The sequence below is a fragment of the Thermobia domestica genome, chromosome 12, assembly GCF_964235325.1.
Source record: "Thermobia domestica chromosome 12, izTheDome1.hap1.1, whole genome shotgun sequence".
NCBI lineage: Eukaryota > Metazoa > Arthropoda > Insecta > Zygentoma > Lepismatidae > Thermobia > Thermobia domestica.
The window spans coordinates 210,239,310-210,259,193 of record NC_137465.1 but is presented as its reverse complement, the minus strand read 5'-3'; the positions used below and the strand labels follow the sequence as shown (position 1 = coordinate 210,259,193).

Genomic DNA, 19,884 nt, shown 5'->3' with positions numbered 1-19,884 from the left:
GACTAAAGGAGACGGTGATGATGAGAGATGAGTGAAATGGTGGAATGAAGAAAGTGGGAGAAAACGGGAGAACCCCGAGAAAACCCACGAGCACGGTGTTTGTCCACCACAAAGTTCACTTGGCGGAGGCTGGGATCGAACCCGGGACCTCAAGCACCAGAGGTGAACGCTCTACCACTGAGCCACCGCGCCCCCCTTTTATAAAAATAGAGTTTCATGACTAAAAAAGGTTAACGCAGATATGACGCGGGTTTTAACAGTATTTTATCCAGATATGATAGGAAAGAAACTCCATCCCCAAGTTCTAGAATTCTCTCCCAAAATTTTTGAAGATCTAGGTGTACCATGCAGGTAACTAATATGATTTCCCCCTAGAGTATTAAATTCCACCCTGAAATCGAGGAGAGTGGATAAAGCACTGCTGAAAAAGGTGAGTTGAATTGATTTTGAGTTTAACGTCCCATTCAGCAGCGAGGCTATATAAGACGTGTACCTAGAAGCATGGTTACCCAGAAAGCTGCTTTAAAAAAAAGTGACCTGAATGTTTGATGTTTTCATACGTTCTTCACTGGATATTTAAAAGTCACTTAACTCCCATTTTCAAACATACATATGTCAACAACTACATTAGCTATCACTAAAGTTAGATGCAAATAATAAGTGTACAGATGTCTGTAATAAAATCGTGTTTCTGTAATGTGACTTACAAAGTTACTTTAACGAAAAATACCTAAGGCTATATGACAGATGACGTACGACTAAACCATTACTCAAATTTTATCAAATGTTAGTATCGCCGTTGAGATGAACCCAGCACCACGCGCACAGGAAGTGAGCTACGTAGCCACAAAGGGGGACGGTTTGGAATAAATGCCGACTTTTAGGAGGTTTCACCAGAAAATTCTTAATATAGTAGTACGAATATTTATCACTTGTGGAACTACTCAAATTTATCTCTTTCCATCCCAATGCACCTTCCACTACTGGAACGGCGCACGAGACGAGTCGAGACAGGATTTTCCTGACAAAATTCGAGTCGAGACACGGCTCTTCCAATAGAGAAATATACATTTTTCGAGTCGAGACATCACTTTTACAGCACATTTTCGAGACGAGACAGCCACAAATCTTGTCTCGTGCGCATTCCTATGGAACGCCTGGGGGTCTCGCAGCGAATTTATTTATCTTTCTATGCATTGGAAACGCGGATGCTTTCGGGTGGATTTTAATTTGAGAACTTGAAAGAAGTCTATAACTGCCACATCAGGCGAGTAAAGTATTTGGGGTAGAATAGTTGTATTGTTCTTCATTAAGAACTCCCTAATGAGGAGCGGCGAATGATGTCTAGGAGTATCCATGTTCCATTCTTCCAAGCTTCCGTCTCTTCTTTCTCACACTCCCTCAAACGTCTCATCACTTCTAAATAGTACTCTTTATTGATGGTTTGGCTACATGAGACGTATTTATAATGAACACCAGCAGAAAAATCAAAGAAAACAATAAGCACCACTTTAACGTTTGAGCGACTTTGACGTGCTTTCTTTTGGGTCTGGGCGAAGATTTTCCCAGTCATGAGATAATTGCGCCTTTGTTTCAAGGTAACAGCCATAGAAAATAGATCCAAGTCTTCGAGACATGTTATAATGATTTTCAAGAAGCTATCATTATCGTTTGTAGGTTTCAAAACACTTCCACATGCGTGATGCAAAACTGCGTAGAACTGCTTGTTTTAAAATATACCCTTTGCCCCTCCCCACAAGTTACGGTCTTGCCTACTTGAATATTAAGGGAAGGAAAGAAATGTATGCGTCACTGTGAGGAATACATATCTCACTGTTAGGAGGTACAGTAGGTAGAAGCTGCTGGTTAAGGTGTTTTTTTTTTTTTTTTAACATAGATATACAGTAGAGTAGAGGGGGGCAAGAGTACGTGGGGGGTAAGGATACGATTCCCTAAAATCAGGTGAATATATTCGCGTATGGCAATAATGCGTCACGTGGAGTTTGATGTTAATGCCGTCTAGAACCTAAACAAGTTTGAGTGTGCTGCGGCAAACTACACGCTATCTAGGTTAGTATTTATGTTTTTCTAATAGTTTGATATAATATTGGGACATAAGTAGTTAATAAATAACTTACACAATTTTATAACTATTTCAAAGTACTATAAAACGTTAGTTTCTAACATATCCATTGTTTGACAGCATGGAGTAAATTGACTTTCTTCCAACAGTTGGCTGTACAACATCACGGGAAAGTCAATTGTGTAGTGAGGGGGCAAGGGTACGCAGATACCTATGGGGCAAGGGTACGCGTGCGTACTTTTGCCCCTTCTGTTCTATGAAAAAGAATCCAATTTGATTTAGAATTAACAATCAAAAAAGAATGTAGATTCCGTTGTAATAGAGTGTGACGGCAAACTTTACGAATACTGGTTCCCATATGTAGCCTCTAACGTTAAGAATTCTGAAGAATCCTGATATTTTCTTATGTACGAGAGATAATTTTTTATTCTAAATACCATTCCTTACATAACAGTATCTAAGGTGGTGTTTGAGTTTTCGAAACAGATAAACGAGTGAGATAGTGACATCTGCAGTTATTGAATAACGTTACGCTTGCTTATTTTATTCAGGTTTCAGAAGTACTACGCTTTGTCCTCTTTTATCTTAAATGTCAGTAGTCTTCAGTAATAAATTTCAATGGGCCTTATGCAGAGTCGTTCTGATGCGTGATTAGTGCCATACTAAAAAGTTCGACTACCGTATGTTTCTTGTAGTAGTCAGTTCTTTAGTAATCATACGTTAAAACGATTCTGAATAAGGCGGTATCAGTCCAATGATTGGTATGGGATTCTATACAGATATATGAAGCTAACCTAACCTAACATTTGACAATATGTAGCTTGATGAAGGATAGGTCGAGAAGTTTTCAAGCTACCCTCGTAGGTGACAAGCATTCTGTAGCTGATGGAATAAGCTGGAAATATATTTTTATAAAGGGTCTAAATATCTGATTTTTTTTTTTTTTTTTTTTTTGTATCCTATGCATTCCCATTACTGCTATAAAGAGAATTAAGGATTTTTCTTTTCTTTTTTTCAATGGATCTGCAACGTCTTTAGGTACAGTAAAGCCAGTAGGCCTATTTACCGAAGAAATGGAGAACGAATTAGTGCAATATATCACATTACTGGATCAATTCTTCTATGAATTGACTTTAAAAGATCTAAGAAGAATGGCATACAATTTTGCTGAACGTAACTAGGTGCCCCATATCCTTTAGCCGTGTGAATTGAATGGCAGAAAGAGATTGGACAGAGTCTTTCCGTCGTAGACATTTAACAATTGCTTTGCCACAGCCATCAAAGACTGGTCTGGGGAGAGCTCGTGGTTTTAGCAAGCCACAAGTTGATTTTTTTTAATTGTCTAAAAGATCTTGTAAGACAAAACTGCTTTTCTCCACGGGATATCTACATGTACGAAATTGGAATAAATACGGTTCCTCATAAAGTTCCAAAAGTCGACTAAAAATCAGTTGAATAAAACTGTATCTAGTGATTTTGGAGTTAACGTAACAGCTGTTTCATGGTGAGTGCATCTGGTTCCTTTATTCCCCAGATATTTAACACAAAACAAATGAAACAAGAATTATTCGATGGCTCGCCGCTAGGTTCTGTGGGAATATCTAATTCTGGTTCATCAACTCAACTTTTCGTAGAATGGTTATATTATTTACACCAACATGTGCGATCAAATTCGGTTACGAAAAAGGTATTTTTACTTGTTGGCAATCAGACCTCTCACATTTCAATCGAAGCGATTGATTTCTGAAGGCAAAATAGGATAGTGATGTTGAATTTACCACCAAATCCCAGTCACAATTTGAAACTATTAGATCGCTCCTTTTTTTGACCCGATGAAATCCTGGTATTCAACTGTGTCATAAATGGATGAGAAATCATCCATCCCACATAATTACAAGTTGCGAGTTTGTTTACTGAGGCTTACTACAAAAAAGACTCATAAAATGCTTCGTGTGGAGTGTTGTACTGTATGGGGCGGAAACGTGGACATTACGTAAAGGTGATGAAAATCGACTGGAAGCCTTCGAAATGTGGGTGTGGAGAAGAATGGAAAGAATTAGTTGGGTCGAGCGGAAAACGAATGAGAGTGTGTTAGAAATGGTGGGCGAAAAAAGAATACTTTTAGATATTATTAGGAAGAGGAAGAGAAACTGGTTGAGACATTGCCTAAGAAGATATTGTATCATGAGGGACGTCCTAGAGGGTATGGTTGCGGGAAAGAGAGGGAGGGCGAAGGAGACTACAATTAATGGATGATATAAAAACAAAGATCATACGCGAAGACGAAGAAGTTTGCGGAGGACCGTGGAACATGGAAGCTTCTCAGCTGCGGCAAGTGACCTGCCAATAAAGGCAGAATACCTATGATGATGATGACTACAAAGCTGCAACCATTGGTATCCAGCCTTCAAGAATCTGGAGTTGTCCTACTGAATCCAGATGTGTTCACTGAAGATTTTCTTCCTTCTATTGTGGATGTGATAGACTTAAATGTAGAAGCCAGGTCTGAAGACGAAAGCATTCCTGAAGCAACAAATCAAGCATCAGACCTGAATAAAGCCCCAAATCGTTCATCGGATGATTCACTGGAAGTAAAAAGGGACCCATGCGGTGATCCAGATCAAACACTCCTTTGCCATTTGCTCGTCCTCCTCCATCTGTTACCAAACCTTTAAACAGTAACGCTAGATCCTCATTAGAAGCTAGCAAGAGCTCATGCTGACTGTCTACTTCTAACACTCGTCTTCCGGTTGCTCGTTCTCATTCATCTGTTACCTAACCTTCAACCAGTAACACTGGATTCTCACTAGAAGCAAGCAGGAGCTCATGCGGATTATCCACATCAAACACTTCTCTGCTGGCTGCTCGTTCATCGGTTACCAAACCTTCAACAGTAAACTAGATCTTTACTGGAGGTAAGCAGAGGCCCATGTGGACCATTTACATCATGCACTCCTTTGGTGGTTGTCAGTCCTCCAACTGCTACCAAGCACTCAACCAGTAGATCTTGAATCTCGAAGTCAATCAGAGATTCTGACATCCTCTCCTTTCAAGCAGAACTTACTTTCGAAACGGCGCTCGCCAAAGAGCAAAGGCAATCATCATCTTGCACCAGGAAAGCTACAACCGAAGTTGTAGCTACAACTCCTCAGGTCAGTGAGGAAATAGTATACGAGTGTCCATTATGCAATATCATTTACAGTGATCCACCAATAGAAGACTGGATCAAGTGCGCAAGATGCCATGAATGGTGGCATGAACAATGCACATCATAAAAAGGAGTAGGCACCTTCATCTGTGATAATTGTTAATGCTCTTTTGGGTGCGTACTCTTGCCCCTTTGATTTCGTACTCTTGCCCCACATATAGGGGCAAGAGTACGAATTTGAATGTTTTCACTTTATGAGTTCTAGTTCCTCTAAGAATAGAGGTATATAAAAGTTGAATTCACATTTTGTAAAGGAGAGTTCAAGTTTTGTGTTCCATGTAAAAGTTTTCCGTCGTAACTATTTTTTACCAAAATATATAAGTTTAATTAAAATTTGCGTACTCTTGCCCCCCTTTCCTATACATATAAAAATAATTTGTTTCAATAGAACACAAATCTGTTGGCAACGAACGGTACACTTTCTATCGCCACAGAAATTGTATTTTGTCGATCTTCTCGAAAACTACGCATGAGGATTGCCACTTACTGTTATCGTTTTGTTAAGCTCAATGTGTTTTATCAATTGATATATGTCTCATCTTTCCACAATATTAAGGTTGCACAAAATTTTAAATTTAAAAGTACAGGGTGCGGCAGGTAAAACCGGCCCGTAAAGTGAACACTTATCCGGTACGGTTTTAACTTCAGTCCCGTTAAAACACGTCTGCAACTTCTCTCATTCGCATGAACCTGTTGACTCAATCTCCTAGTTGACTTTCGAGGACTTCTTGTCATTATCTCCTCCACCTGCATCTTTAATTCAGGTGTGCAGACAGATGGTCGTCTGTTCCTGGGAGCATTTTGAACCGATCCTGTACGCCGCCATTTTTCAATCAATTCCTGAATGGTGCTTTTTGCTGGCACAGAACGTCCTGGAAATTTCTCCCGAAACAGATTCTTTGTTTTCACAAAAGATCCAGTGAGAATGAACCCTTCAACAATGGCAACACGCTCGGGTATCGAATACGGCATTATCACACACTGACACTCACCCGGCTTAACACAACGAGGCCTTTTTCTCAACTGGTTTCGACAAGTTTCACTGGCTGCGGCTGCACGTGACTGCTGCAGGTCACGTAAGTCGACCCGACCTCGACACGCCATCTCTTGGTAGGAAGTAGGGATGGCCAGAACCGGTTCCTAGTGGAACCGGTTTTCGGGTCTGAACGGATCCGGTTCTAGAAGATCCGGTTTTTCGGATCCAGGCCTGGAACCGGTTTTTCGGATCCAGGTCTAGAACCGGTTCTTCGGATCCTGGTCTGGAACCGGTTCTTCGGATCCAGGCCTGGAACCGGTTTTTCGGATCCAGGTCTAGAACCGGTTCTTCGGATCCTGGTCTGGAACCGGTTCTTCGGATCCAGGCCTGTAACCGGTTCTGAAACAGAACCGGTTCCTCGCGGAACCGGTTCCGCTGGAACCGAAACTTTGTGACCATCCCTACGCTAAACCGAGCTGCTGGCAAGCTGTGAACAGTATGCTAGATGAAATTGTGGAAGCGACAGGCAGGCGCCCAGGCGGCGGCAGCTTGTCTCATTTGGCTAAATAAACTGGGTAACTTGCAAACTCATTGGTTAAACAGGCAAACTGGCCAACTAATTTGGCTAAACACCCACTGGTGGACCAAAATTTTTTTCTGGGGGCACAAGCGTGTCTGGGCGAGAAAGGCACAAGCGCATGGTCCTCTTTGCATTATTTTTGAAGGTGATCTTTATTCCTCATTTACGGGTCTTTGGGGGCTTTCGGATCCAGGTCTGGAACCGGTTCTTAAGATCCGGTTCTGGAACCGGGTTTTCAGATCCAGATCTGGAACCGGTTCCTAAGATCCGGTTCTGGAACCGGGTTTTCAGATCCATATCTGGAACCGGTTCCTAAGATCCGGTTCTGGGACCGGGTTTTCGGATCCAGGTATGGAACCGATTCCTAAGATCCGGTTCTGGAACCGGGTTTTCGGATCCAGGCCCGGAACCGGTTCCAGAACCGGTTCTGAAAACCGGATCTCCAAGAACCGGTTCCTCTCGGAACCGGTTCCGCCGGAACCGGAACTTTGTGGCCATCCCTAGTAGGAAGGTAGATTATTTAAGTGTTGCCAAAAATACAATATACCAGAATATTACGACGGGCCGGTTTTACGTGCCGCACCCTGTATATCACAATCTTGTGCTATATCGCATTAACTAATACATCGCGTACTATCTTAATGAAAAGCTTCATCTCTGAATACGTAGCCTGGTTATCGTACAATTTTCAGGATTTCTTTGTTTCAGTTTAACGTTCTATCATTATGCTCTTTAGGCTAAAGGAGACAGATGATTAAGACAAGCGAGTGATAATGAAAAAATTGGTGAAATGAAAGTGTGGGAGAAAACGGAAGTACTCCAACAAAACCCACGCGCACGATGTTGTCCAGCACTAACTTACTTGGCCTGGAATCGAACCAGGGACCCTACGCACCAGAGACAGGGGCTCTTCCACTAAATCACCGTGACCCTCTTCAGATTTCAAAAAAAAAATTCGAGTTTGTCAAAAACTACGCATGACAATTTCCACCATTTTGTACAATTAGATCGAGGGCCGCGGTGGTTCAGTGATAGAGCATTCACCTCTGAGACGTGGAGTCACTGGTTCGATCCCAAATTGCGTCAATGAACTTTGTGGTAGACAAACACCTGTTCGTGAATTTTCTCGGAGTTCTCCCGTTTCCTTCTACTTCTTCATTCCACCATTTTTTTAATTTATTATCATCGTCTCATTTAGCCTACACGGTATAATCGTGGGACGTAAAATTGAAATATTTCATTTTATCATGAGATCTATCCATCGGGAAGTCTCATCTTTGAACTTTTTTTTTTTTTTTTGCCATGAGCTAATAATAAAACCACAGAGTTTAAAAAAACGGAAAATGTAATTGTGCGGTTGCAGAAAACTACCGCAGCAAAGGAAAAAAAAAAAAAGAAGCCTGCATTGAAAATGAAACATTCTAATTTCGCTGTTATAGAAACCATTCACTAATTTAAAGAAGAGACTGCGAAATATGGAAGAAAGGGAAAAAAAAAAACTTCTGAAGCCTGAAAATGTCCTTGATAAGGCAGCAGACTGGAGAACACACCACAAGAGCAGGCCAATTGGTTTAAATAGGATTGAAGTGATACACAATGTAGAGGGAATTATGATGTCTCGCCACATTCACCACGATGACACCGTTTATCTGAATTCGAATACATTGTCAATTACGGGTCTTTCTCTTGCCTTCTCGCATCCTTTCAATACAAATACACGGATCATATCAAACAGAGCTCCCAACACTGGCTTCAGACCTATGACAACTGCAACGCAACGTTCATTTTAAGACCTCACACAATCTTTGGAATATTAATATTAATAATAATAATAATAATAATAATAATAATAATAATAATAATAATAATAATAATAATAAATGTTCGGTTAGGTCACCTGCCAGAGATTTGGGAACTTCAACGTTCTACAATGTTAAAGTAATCTCTGCCTTTTAACGTAAGAATTAACTTCTTCAGCACCGTCCAATCACAATCCTCTCTTTCCCCAACTTTCACCTTCTATCGCATCGCTCTTGACATGATTTCTTTTCAAATAATGTTCTAACCAGTTTCTTTTCCTCTTTTTAACTATCTCTAGTATTTGTGTTCTCCTTCAACACTTACTCTTACCTTCTATCACATCCCTAATAATACAATTTCTTAAATAATGTCCAACTACTTTCTTTTCTTCTTTTTAACTATCTCCGGTATTGTTCTTTTCTCCTTCAACACTTACCTTCTACCGTACCTTCTATTACATCCCCAATAATACAATTTCTTCTCAAATAATGTCTTAACCATTTTCTTTTTCTCTTTCTAACTATCTGCAGTATTGTTCTCTCCTGAAACACACTTACCTTCTATCACATTCCTAACAATACACTTTCTTTTCAAATAATGTCCTAACTGGTTTCTTTTCCTCTTTTTAACTATCTCCAGTATTCTTCTTCCCTTCTATAACACTTACTCTTTACCTTCTACCATATCTTCTATCACATCCCTAATAACACAATTTCTTCTCAAATAATGTCTTAACAATTTTCTTTTTCTCTTTCTAACTATCTGCAGTAGTTTTCTCTCCTGAAACACTCGTACCTTCTATCACATTCCAAACAATACACTTTCTTTTCAAAGAATGTCCTAACTGGTTTCTTTTCCTCTTTTTAACCATCTCCAGTATTCTTCTTCCCTTCTATAACACTTACTCTTTACCTTCTACCATATCTTCTATCACATCCCTAATAACACAATTTCTTCTCAATGTCCTAACCATTTTCTTTTCCTCTTTCTAACTATCTGCAGTATTATTCTCTCCTGAAACACTTACTCTTACTTTCAACCATACCTTCTATCACATTCCTAACTTCAAATAATGTCCTAACTGATATCTTTTCCTCATTTTAACTATTTCCACTATTCTACCTAGGTACTTCCCTTCTATAACACTTACTTTTTAACTTCTACTATATCTTCTATCACATCCTTAATAACACAATTTCTTCTCAAATAATGTCCTAACCAGTTTCTTTTCCTCTTTCTAACTCAGAAATATTTCGACTAATTCGCTTTTCCGTGTAAAATTATTTTATACTTTCAGTTGAAACTAAGAATAGCGCATTGGAATTAGCTCGTATCTTCTCTAATTGGTGTGATTAAATTATTCACGGGAGGTAGTGTTTGATTTGTGAAGGAGGATTAAATGGAACCCCTGTGGTATTGAATAACATCCATAAGCTTTCCCTTTCTCATGTTCAGCGTCATATGCGATTGGAAGAGGGGGGGGGGGGATATTTCAACGAATTTACTTTTTCATTTGAAACCGATTTATTTTTCCACATAATACTAAGAGTAATTCACCGAGAACAATTCATACTCTTTCCTCCTCGGAATGATTACAAGTATTCTGAGGAAAGTGTGACTGATCTGTAGAAGGCATAGTTTGCAATTTTCATCCATTAAAATTTTCTCCACTTTTTCTTTCCGAAGTATCATAAAAATCTGGTGAATTCTGCTAAAACTTTCGAAGTATTCTCTCTTACTTTATTCGGAAGAGAGGGGAGTTTGAACAAAAATATTTACTGGATTATCTAAATATAGGCTTTTTATTCCTCATGGACTGCAGAAAAGGGGAAATACTAACATTAAAAAAGAGTGAAGTATTGATCAAAGGTAGCCACTACTTGATTTGGAGGGAATATATCATGGAAACAATGGAGGGCGCGTCATGGGTCATGGAGAGTTGGGCACCGTTCAGGAGACGATGATTCTGAAATAATTGGTGGAGTGATAGTGCGGGAGGAAACGAAAATCCACGGACACGATGCTGTCCACCACAAAAGGCAAATAACCTGGAATCGAACCAAGGACCTCTTGCACCAGAGGTGAGCGCTATACTACTGACCAAACACTCCCCCTTTTATATATTGTATTTTTCGCGTTTTTGTATTTTGCACCCTCAAAAACAATACGGAGGTTATGAATGAAAGCATCTATTACTAACGTGGGCTTCGAACTACGACTGGTGGTTAGACCATCATGGAAGATCAGCCCTCTCAGTATAAAAGCCATTTCCCACCTCACTATCTCGCCACGAGTGCTGGATTACAGGACCACGCTAACGGCCCTGGCGTACTACATACTTGAAATATAGGCTACATAAACGATGTTCGAATGATCTTAGCTTATGAACGAAAAACCATTAGACATTACTGTTTATTCTTCTCGTATCTACTCAAATAGATCGCATACTTTCTAAACTGTGTTTGATCCCACGATTAGTGCGATGTGTAGCTACGACGAGGACTGTCTATAGATGAGGGAATACAGCGGTGTACACCGTACACCTTTTGCTTAATCTTAAGCATTACAGCAGCGTTTCCCAACCGGTGCGGTGCGGCACACTCGTGTCCCATGAATGGGTGCTGGTGTGCCGTGAATGGGTGCTGGTGTGCCGCGAGGAATCGAAACAAAATTATTAATTTTATAGCAATCAAATTATAAAACGTAGGGGAAAATGTATATTTGTATTTGACATTACTGTGAAACTCCACTATGAACCTACAATTTTAAGTTTCATACCGGGTTACTATTCTGTACATTTCTAATGTTGAAAAAAATATTTGTTGTTATGACCATTATTGCTTCTTTATTGTTGCAGACTATTTCGTAACTTGAAAATTGAAAATATCATTCAATCCTTTCGACAAATTACCTACATTTGTATTTTAAAAGTAAAAGAGATTTGTTTGTTCGTTCCTTATTAGTGATCTTCCTTCTTAGTAAAAGATTGGATACAGTTTTTAAAAAGACAGCGTATTTTTAACAGCCTGAGTCCAATATTTCATTGCAATTGTTTTCCATTTTTAAATTAGAATGAAAAATAAGAATAGTGATTTACCACGAGGAAAAAAGCAGTGATAGAGCTTTCTTCCCTGTGAGAATATTAATAATCACAGAAAAAATACCACTATGTTTCATATTTACATATAATAATATCTATAAGTGTGCCACGAGAATCCAGGTAACACCAGTAGTGTGCCGCAAGTTGAAAAAGGTTGGGAAACGCTGCATTAGAGTATATCTTCTGCTTCATTGTTTCGTTTATTTGGTTTAATTTACTTATTTAATCGAGTGTTGATTCCAGTGATAAAGTGATTATAGATCTATTACTTTCTCTCCTACCCTTATCTTTAGCCCTTGTTCAAGTATACTGATACAAAAAAAAAAAAAGTTTTTTCTTACTCCTCTGCGATCTTAAAAGAGAAAGACACAAAGAAAGAAAAAATGGAAATATTACATAAGCTCTGTCTTTGTTCAAGTTCGTGATCTTTTAATCGGTGAATATCAATACGAAAGATTTGTTTAACTGTGATATTTGTACTCCTCACCACAATTTTCTTAATTCCTTCTGCTACATTGGACGAGATTTTCTCTATTTCTTCTAAGAAGGATTGGTTCCTTCTGCGTACCCACATCCATTTGTGTTATTAACTAAATTGTTTATCTAAGGAGTATAATTAAGGAAATAGTATAAAATGCTTCTAGACTATAAAACAACATAGCAGCTTTCGTGTTTTAATGGAATTATTAATACACTTGTTTTACAATGTTCATTTAAAAAAGTCTTCTCTATTGTCATATAATGTATATCTAATTTATTAAGCCAATTACAGATTACTACCAAACAGTGTACACCTATGAAAATTTTAGGATTACAGCAGAGATGGAATGGATCAGTGCGTTAAGTTTCTGATTGGGCCAGTGGGTCAGGGGTCAACAGCATGTGACCCACTGCGACCCATCACCCACCATGATCTATTCTGCTTAGTGAATTGTAGACAGCATCTTCTAAACACTGGCGAATTTGTCTAATTTTACTTTCAAGGCCTCCATTTCCCTTCCTCTTTCATTTGTTTCTGTCTACAGTACTTACCTGAGATGAGTTTACCTAAGTAAAAAAGAACTTCAAGCACTTTTGGATATTGATATTTGTAATTGTAATAATAGCAATAGGACTTATACTACTACTTGCCTTTCGAGGCAAACAGCCTGTGAATTTTTAGAGGAACTGGAAAAAATACATTTTTGAATCACTGTCATATATATAAATTGAAAGTAACTATGTGTGCCTTATCAACACGGCCAAATTGCCATGTCAAATGAAATGACTTTTGGTATATAGTTAAGTCTTAATCCAAACTGAGATATTATTATATAGCTTTATTATAATACATATCCTAAGAGGGAGTGGGGATCCGATTTTTTGTGGAAAAAAAAAATAGTATCCCGCAACCCGTTAAACTTACGGAGCTGAAATTCAGTATATTAACTCTTTATTGAAAATAAACAGTGAGTGACAGTGGTCCATGATGGGTGGTGGGTTAGAGTGGGTCACGCTTGGTCAATTTTCATTGACCCTCGAAATCTCTGGACTACAGCACTAGCTATGACAGAGTTCCGTACATACGCATCTGTATTTTAAAAAAATCACTAACAACATTGTCGTATTTTCTATTAGACCTATCTTACTTAGCAATTTGTCCATCAATTGTACACCACACCAATTTTTAAAAAAATAAACAAAATACACAAAAAAATAATTTTAAAAAGTCTCGATGTGCTTCCCTTACGTGGAAGAGCCATGCGACGAAACACTTAATACCTCATTTTTCTCGTTTACCTTGAAAACGCATTGTGCTGACATGGACAGACCAAGATCTGTGCATATACCCAATTACCTCGTTCCAGACACATTCATAACTTTCAGAGCTTACGCTAAACAAAGGAATAATACCACGTAAAGCATTACGAAAACATTGCGTAGCAATTGCTTGTTTTGCACATGTTTACTTCTAACTACGTATTAACAGTAAACCAGAACAAAGTTTTACATGAATTAACCTTACAATTAAAACAATATCAGATGAAAAGCGATTTACGCAGGTGACACACACGACCTCTAAATTAAACATTAAGAATCTTTTTTCTTTTTTAAAAAAGCTAGAGAAATCCCAACAGCCATGATAATGACAACTACAAAAGATCTTAAATATGCAGTTAATAAGTGCATTGAAATGTAAAACCACTCAATAAAATATTCATTTCATAGATGCGTTGTTACATTTAATTATGAATGACATTGTTTAATTAGTTATAGGCAATTAACATTTCAGTACGTTTCACTGCTTCAACATCTCAGCCTTCGACATGTCCGAGTAAACAACGCACTTCACAAAAACTATTTTATGTTGAAGTCGGTCAGGGTCTGAGTCACGAACTCAGTTCTTCTCCTTACGGAGGGGGGGGGGGGCAAGGAGAATCGCGAGCATAATTTCCCGACCCGCAATTCAAACTTTGTAATAGCAAAGCGGAGTGTAAATAAGTACTAAATCATATTATTACTCAGCACTTGTTTTTGGCATGTACGAGGGAAGATCTGAAAGTAAGGTTACAAGGCCATAGTTGTTTCTAGAGTTTCGTCTGTTATAGAAGGAGGAGTGTGAGGTAATTGTAATACATGGAGTTGGCAACTGTGCAGAGTTTAAACCACCCGCCACCTGCGGCGCTAGTTGTAGGTAAACACAAATGGCGAATCGTTTGGAAAACTGGTCTCGCGAAGAAGTCCGCTCAGTTATTCGATTTCTGTGGGCGAAATATGTAACCGCAGGCTGGTAGAAGTTTACGGAGATACTGTAATGTCTTGTCAGCAGGTCACACAATGGTGACGAAAGTTTGCGACTGGTAGAGAAGTCTCGGAGGAGAAGCGCAGTGACCGACCCAGCACATCATCAACAGATTTGAACACAGTTTGCGTAGAGGACCTGACTGAAGACAATAGGAGGATCACGTTACGGCACTGAATGGCAGAATTGGGAATGTCCTTCGGAAACACCTAGGAGACCGTCACTTCGTTTCAGATGAGGTGAAACATTTCGTGACAAAATGGGTGAACACGCAAGGAGAGAATCTTCAAACTCATCCCTCGATGCGACAAGTCCCTCAACCGATATGAAGACTATGTCAAAAAATAACTTAATATATATATGTTCGCTGTATTGGTTGTATGAAATAATGAAAACTCATTTCACTGCAGACTTGGTAACCTTACTTTCCGATCACTCCCAGAATCTTTATTAAATCTCATTATAATATCTTATACTCTTCTTTCTTAAATACAGATAGCTCTCTACCAGACTGATCAGACTGTAAGCTTTCGAGCTTGCAAAAGTCTTCCCCGCTGACCTAGTTAGCCATGTGTGCCCATACTACACGGGGTCTTGGGTTCGATTCCTCATGGGAGAACCTTGAATTTTGATCGCATTAAGATGGTTGATACCCGCTGTTCTATCTTAAGCTCTTAAGTTCTGGTCTTATATAGCTTGGTTGCTGAAAAGAAGATTGAACTCCAACCAACCAATCGAGCTTGAAAGAAAAGAAAAAAAAAAGTACGGTCTATCGCATTAGAATATTGGCACCTATGGTTTAAAAGTCTACCACACTCTCACAATGAGAAATAGAACTCATTATCATTATTCTTTGGGAAATTTTAGAGTAAAAATTGCTTTTCTAATAACTGAAAATATATCGTAACGTCTCTTAAATTTAAAATATTACAGCAGCATTAAGAAAGTAACAAATTCAACAGAAATGAAAATTCAGCAATTATAGCGAAGATTGTTATTAGAACTCGTAAGTCCCTATAATGACTTTTTTTCTGTGACAAGTTAATTATCAAAATATCTAAGTGGAACAACGAAATAAAGATAAATAGTGTTGTCTTTACAGACCTGTATAGCGGTAATTTTAATTAGCCAAATAGGACATATTCTCTATAGACCCTATGGGTGAACTAGCTCCTTGACATTTACGGGAAGTCAACATCAAAAGTGTCTTGTATCAGAGCAATATCAATTGATGCTTGTAATCAGCAGCGCAAATCTGTCATCAACATTGGGGGGGGGGGGGGGACGGATAAGACTTTTTTTTTTTTTTAGCGATGTTCAAAATATATGTGAAGTTGAAAAACAATGCTGTGGAGGATCAGGGGAGCAGAGTTATCTTCAACTTTGGGAGGCCGACACATTTGAGGCTTATTCTGGGGGACATCAATTTCATCTCACTTTCCTTTGTGGCAATCGGAAACAACTCATCACATTTCTCTCCCAAAACACATTTCACATCGGATTATTGGGGGGGACAGTCCCCCCAGTTCCAAGATTGGAGGGGACATGTCCCCCTCATCCCCCTCGGGATTTGCGCCAGTGCTTGTAATGATGCCGTGATTACAATTATAATAACCAGACAAAAATGAAATATTTCAGTTTAACGTTTCACGTTTTGTATCCGTTAGGCTGAGAGAGACAGATTATTAACAAGTGAATGCTAATAGAAAAATTGGTGAAATGAGAATACGTAGGAAACGGAAGCAACCCGAGAAAACCACGAACACGATGTTCTGCACCACAAACTTAGTTGGTCGGAGATCGATATAAGGACCCCACATACCAGAAGTAAGCACCCTCAATAACCGAACAAAATTGATGTAAAACTCAGGATATAAATGCAGCAAAAATTTAGATTTTATGAAGTGGCTGTAAAAGCAATACTAAAAGAAAGGAAATCTTTCAGTTTAACGTAATATAGTTATGCAAGCTAAGCTAAGAAGACGGTGATGATGAGAAATGAGAGCAATGGTAGAATGAATAAAATGGGAGAAAACGGGAGAACTCCGAGAAAAACCCACACACACGGTGTTTGTCACTTGGCGCGAGCTGGGATGGAACCAGGAACCCCGCGCGCCAGAAGTGAATGCTCTACTAAAGAAATACTAAACAATCACAAACTAATTTTTGCATGTTAAATATTTTATAAATGAATACAAAATTTTGTTCTATTGTCTCTCAAACACACCATAAATAGTAAGTCGTCCTTTTTTGTTCCAGCGCCCACTTTGAAAACGAGAACGTCCCCTGGTGACGTTAACCCCCACGTTGGCAACCACTGACATACCATATAATTAATAAATAATTATTTAGAAGTAATAAGGATCCCGTACGCGTAATTGCGAGACAAAATTCAACTTCCTACAGTGGCGATTGTAAATTGAGCCTTATGAAGGCCTCAATCCCAGGTATGCCCACCCTGAAATGACACATTACGCACTCCAAAATATAATCTTGGGTATGCATATCTTGAAAAATAGTAACTCTTTTAAAATTACTCCATGATTCTCACTAGTGCTGTTAAGATTCGACTGATTGATTCTAGCGTTCCTTTCAACAGCGAGGCTATACGAGATGTGGACCTAAAGCTTAACGTGGGATCCAAACGTGAGCTCCCTCCCGGACTCGATCCAGGGTTTCCCACGCCAAGACGCATACGCTAACAAGTTAGCCACGAAGGAGCTCTATTAACATTCAAGACTCATTATTCAAACTAGCTGTTCCCTCCCAAGCCTTCTTGCTATACATTAAACATTTAAATCGACATTAATTAAAAGATGCAATGGTTTATATTTAACTATTTATCTTAATTTGACCATCAAGTAATCTGTGGTTACATAAATATTAATGCACAAATCTGAATATAGTTACAATAAGCCGTCTTTTAACAAAAAGCAGAAAAAACACCTTCACGTTTAGCACTATCCAAATCCATTTTGAAATAATAAATAATGAAAACAGTACAATTTAAGTTGCAAATAAATAGTTTCAAAATACAGGGTGAATCAAAATGATGTCCTCGATTTCGCTAGTATATTATTCGAAGAGTAATGAACTTTCCTTGCCAATATACCTTTTTCTCGAATATAATCTCATAAAGTTTTTTTCTTCTTTGTATTACAGAGGTGTGGTTACGCAGATGTTCACCAGGAAGCAGTTTGGTCGAAGTGAGCAATATGGCTTCTACAGGCCACCAGAAAACGTTGTGTGTGTTTGAAATAGCCACCACATTCCCAGACCTCACCCCATGCGATTTCCTTCTCTGGCGGTTCATCAAAAATCGCGTATTTCTGCCCGCCACTTGCTACAACTGTGGTTGAATAATTGCATGAGCGCATCAATGCAGCTATGTCCGATATCGATCCTGACATGCTAGGAAGAGTTTGACTGGAACTTGATTATAAGCTAGATGTGTGTCATTTGATTTGTGGATCGCATATTAAACATTTATAATAAGTTAGGAAAAAAACTTTTTGAGTTGATCAATCAGTGTGTGTAATCTCTGTTTATATCACGGGCGGATCCAGGACGGACTTCTGAGGGGACGGTGGGTTGTAATACTGCTACTTAGAGCTACTTTCTAGAGCTCCAAACTCTGGGATGGGTTTTATTTATATACAAAATTAAAACAAAGTTTCTTCTGGGGGAGGGCGATTGCCTCCCTGGTTCCGCCACTTGTTTACATATGTGTTATTAAAAGCAAAATAATTATAATAATCATTGAATAAATATAATTACGGTCCTTGTCCTATTTTGAAATAACTACATTGAAACAGTGAAGTTTTAAATTTGCAGTTAAATCGCCACAATAGTTTTAAATGTACAAACATTGAATGCCAGTCAGTGCCATTAGTTGGTGTCAGACAGTCAGTGCACATACGGCGTAACGAAGTGGCGAATGTGCTCACAGACTGAGACGTTCTTCTTTTCTAATTGGAAGAAGGATATTCAAATAATTGATTCTCTGAATATTTGTTATTCGAATAAAAACTTGTTATAATTGTTTGAACAATTCAATCGAATGAAATTACAATCTTAGATTTACGTTTATGACCTTTAAGCAGGCCCGCAACCAGACGGGCCTAGGGGGAGCTGGTCCCCCTACACTTTTCGTGGCCCCTCCAGATCTCAATTTAAAAAAATCTATTATTAATCCAAAAAACACAATTTAGATATTTGTAAGAGAATATTTGATGACTTGAACCCTTAACATATTCATGCCCCCCCAAACCTTTGTGGCTGGTTGCGGGCCTGCCTTTAAGCTACAAGAGATGGATGATTAATACTTTGAGACCCAGGTGTTTATTCATTGATTAGGGCCATAGTGAAACTTATCCCAGATTTACCAATTTCACCACCCAATAGAACGCGAGGGTGTGTCCTGATCAACCCCCATCCATGAAATTCTGGTAGTGTCATCTCGTGCTACACGGAGAACATCTCCAGAGGGTACAGTGTCGATGGACAGCCGCTAAGTTTTATTATTGTGGTGTGTGCTATTGTGGTTTTATACTTTTGCTCTTATGATTGTTATTGCTTAATTAGAATAATTGTTAGTATTTGTATTGTAAGTCTTTAAGAGCTTTTTTTTCTCGTTTGCCATTTCCTCTAAGTTCGGCACTGTTGTTGGTACACTTCTACTGTTTCACTTTTTCTCAATTGTGCATCCCCGAAACGCAGCTCCATGAATCGTACCGAATTCTTCCCATGCATCACATAGGGCTGTTCCGATAATCGAGTAATCGATAACAATTCGATAAAATTTCAAAACCGTTTCATCGATAAAGTATTCTAATTTTATCGAATTATCGAACTTTCGAGACTCCCGAAATGATCGAGACTCTCGAAATGATCGAGACTCCCGAAATGTTCGGGACTCTCGAAATGTTCGAGGCACTCGAAATGTAAGAAACATTAGACAACTTCGAGACACTCGAAATGTTCGAGAATCTCGAATTGTTTGAAAGCAGCAAATACAGAAATATATCAATATGATCGCATTTGTCGAGTCGCTTGAATATTTAGAAAAGTTCGGGATTATCGGAGTGTTCGAAAGAAACTATGTATTCGAGGTTATCATAGTTGTATATAATATGTATTACATATATGCAGAGTGTTCATTTTAAAACTTCTCACAGCAATGTAGTGAAGGAAAAGTTTTTTCCCCACAAATCTGTACAAGGTTTAAGCAGTCTGTCAGAAGAGAGAAAGAGGAAGAGAAAACATGCATCACACGAATGGAATTGGAATCCAAGACAACATTAGACTACTAATAAGTCACTTTGCCGATTGCGCCAATACGCCAATAACGGGACA

General features: G+C 38.7%; 1 protein-coding gene across 2 annotated transcripts in view; it reads right to left on the bottom strand.

Moving 5' to 3' along the window:
* mino (glycerol-3-phosphate acyltransferase mino) overlaps positions 1 to 19,884 on the bottom strand; it is a 228,361-nt gene that overhangs the window by 189,500 nt on the left and 18,977 nt on the right. The gene's annotated exons all lie outside the window — the stretch shown is intronic.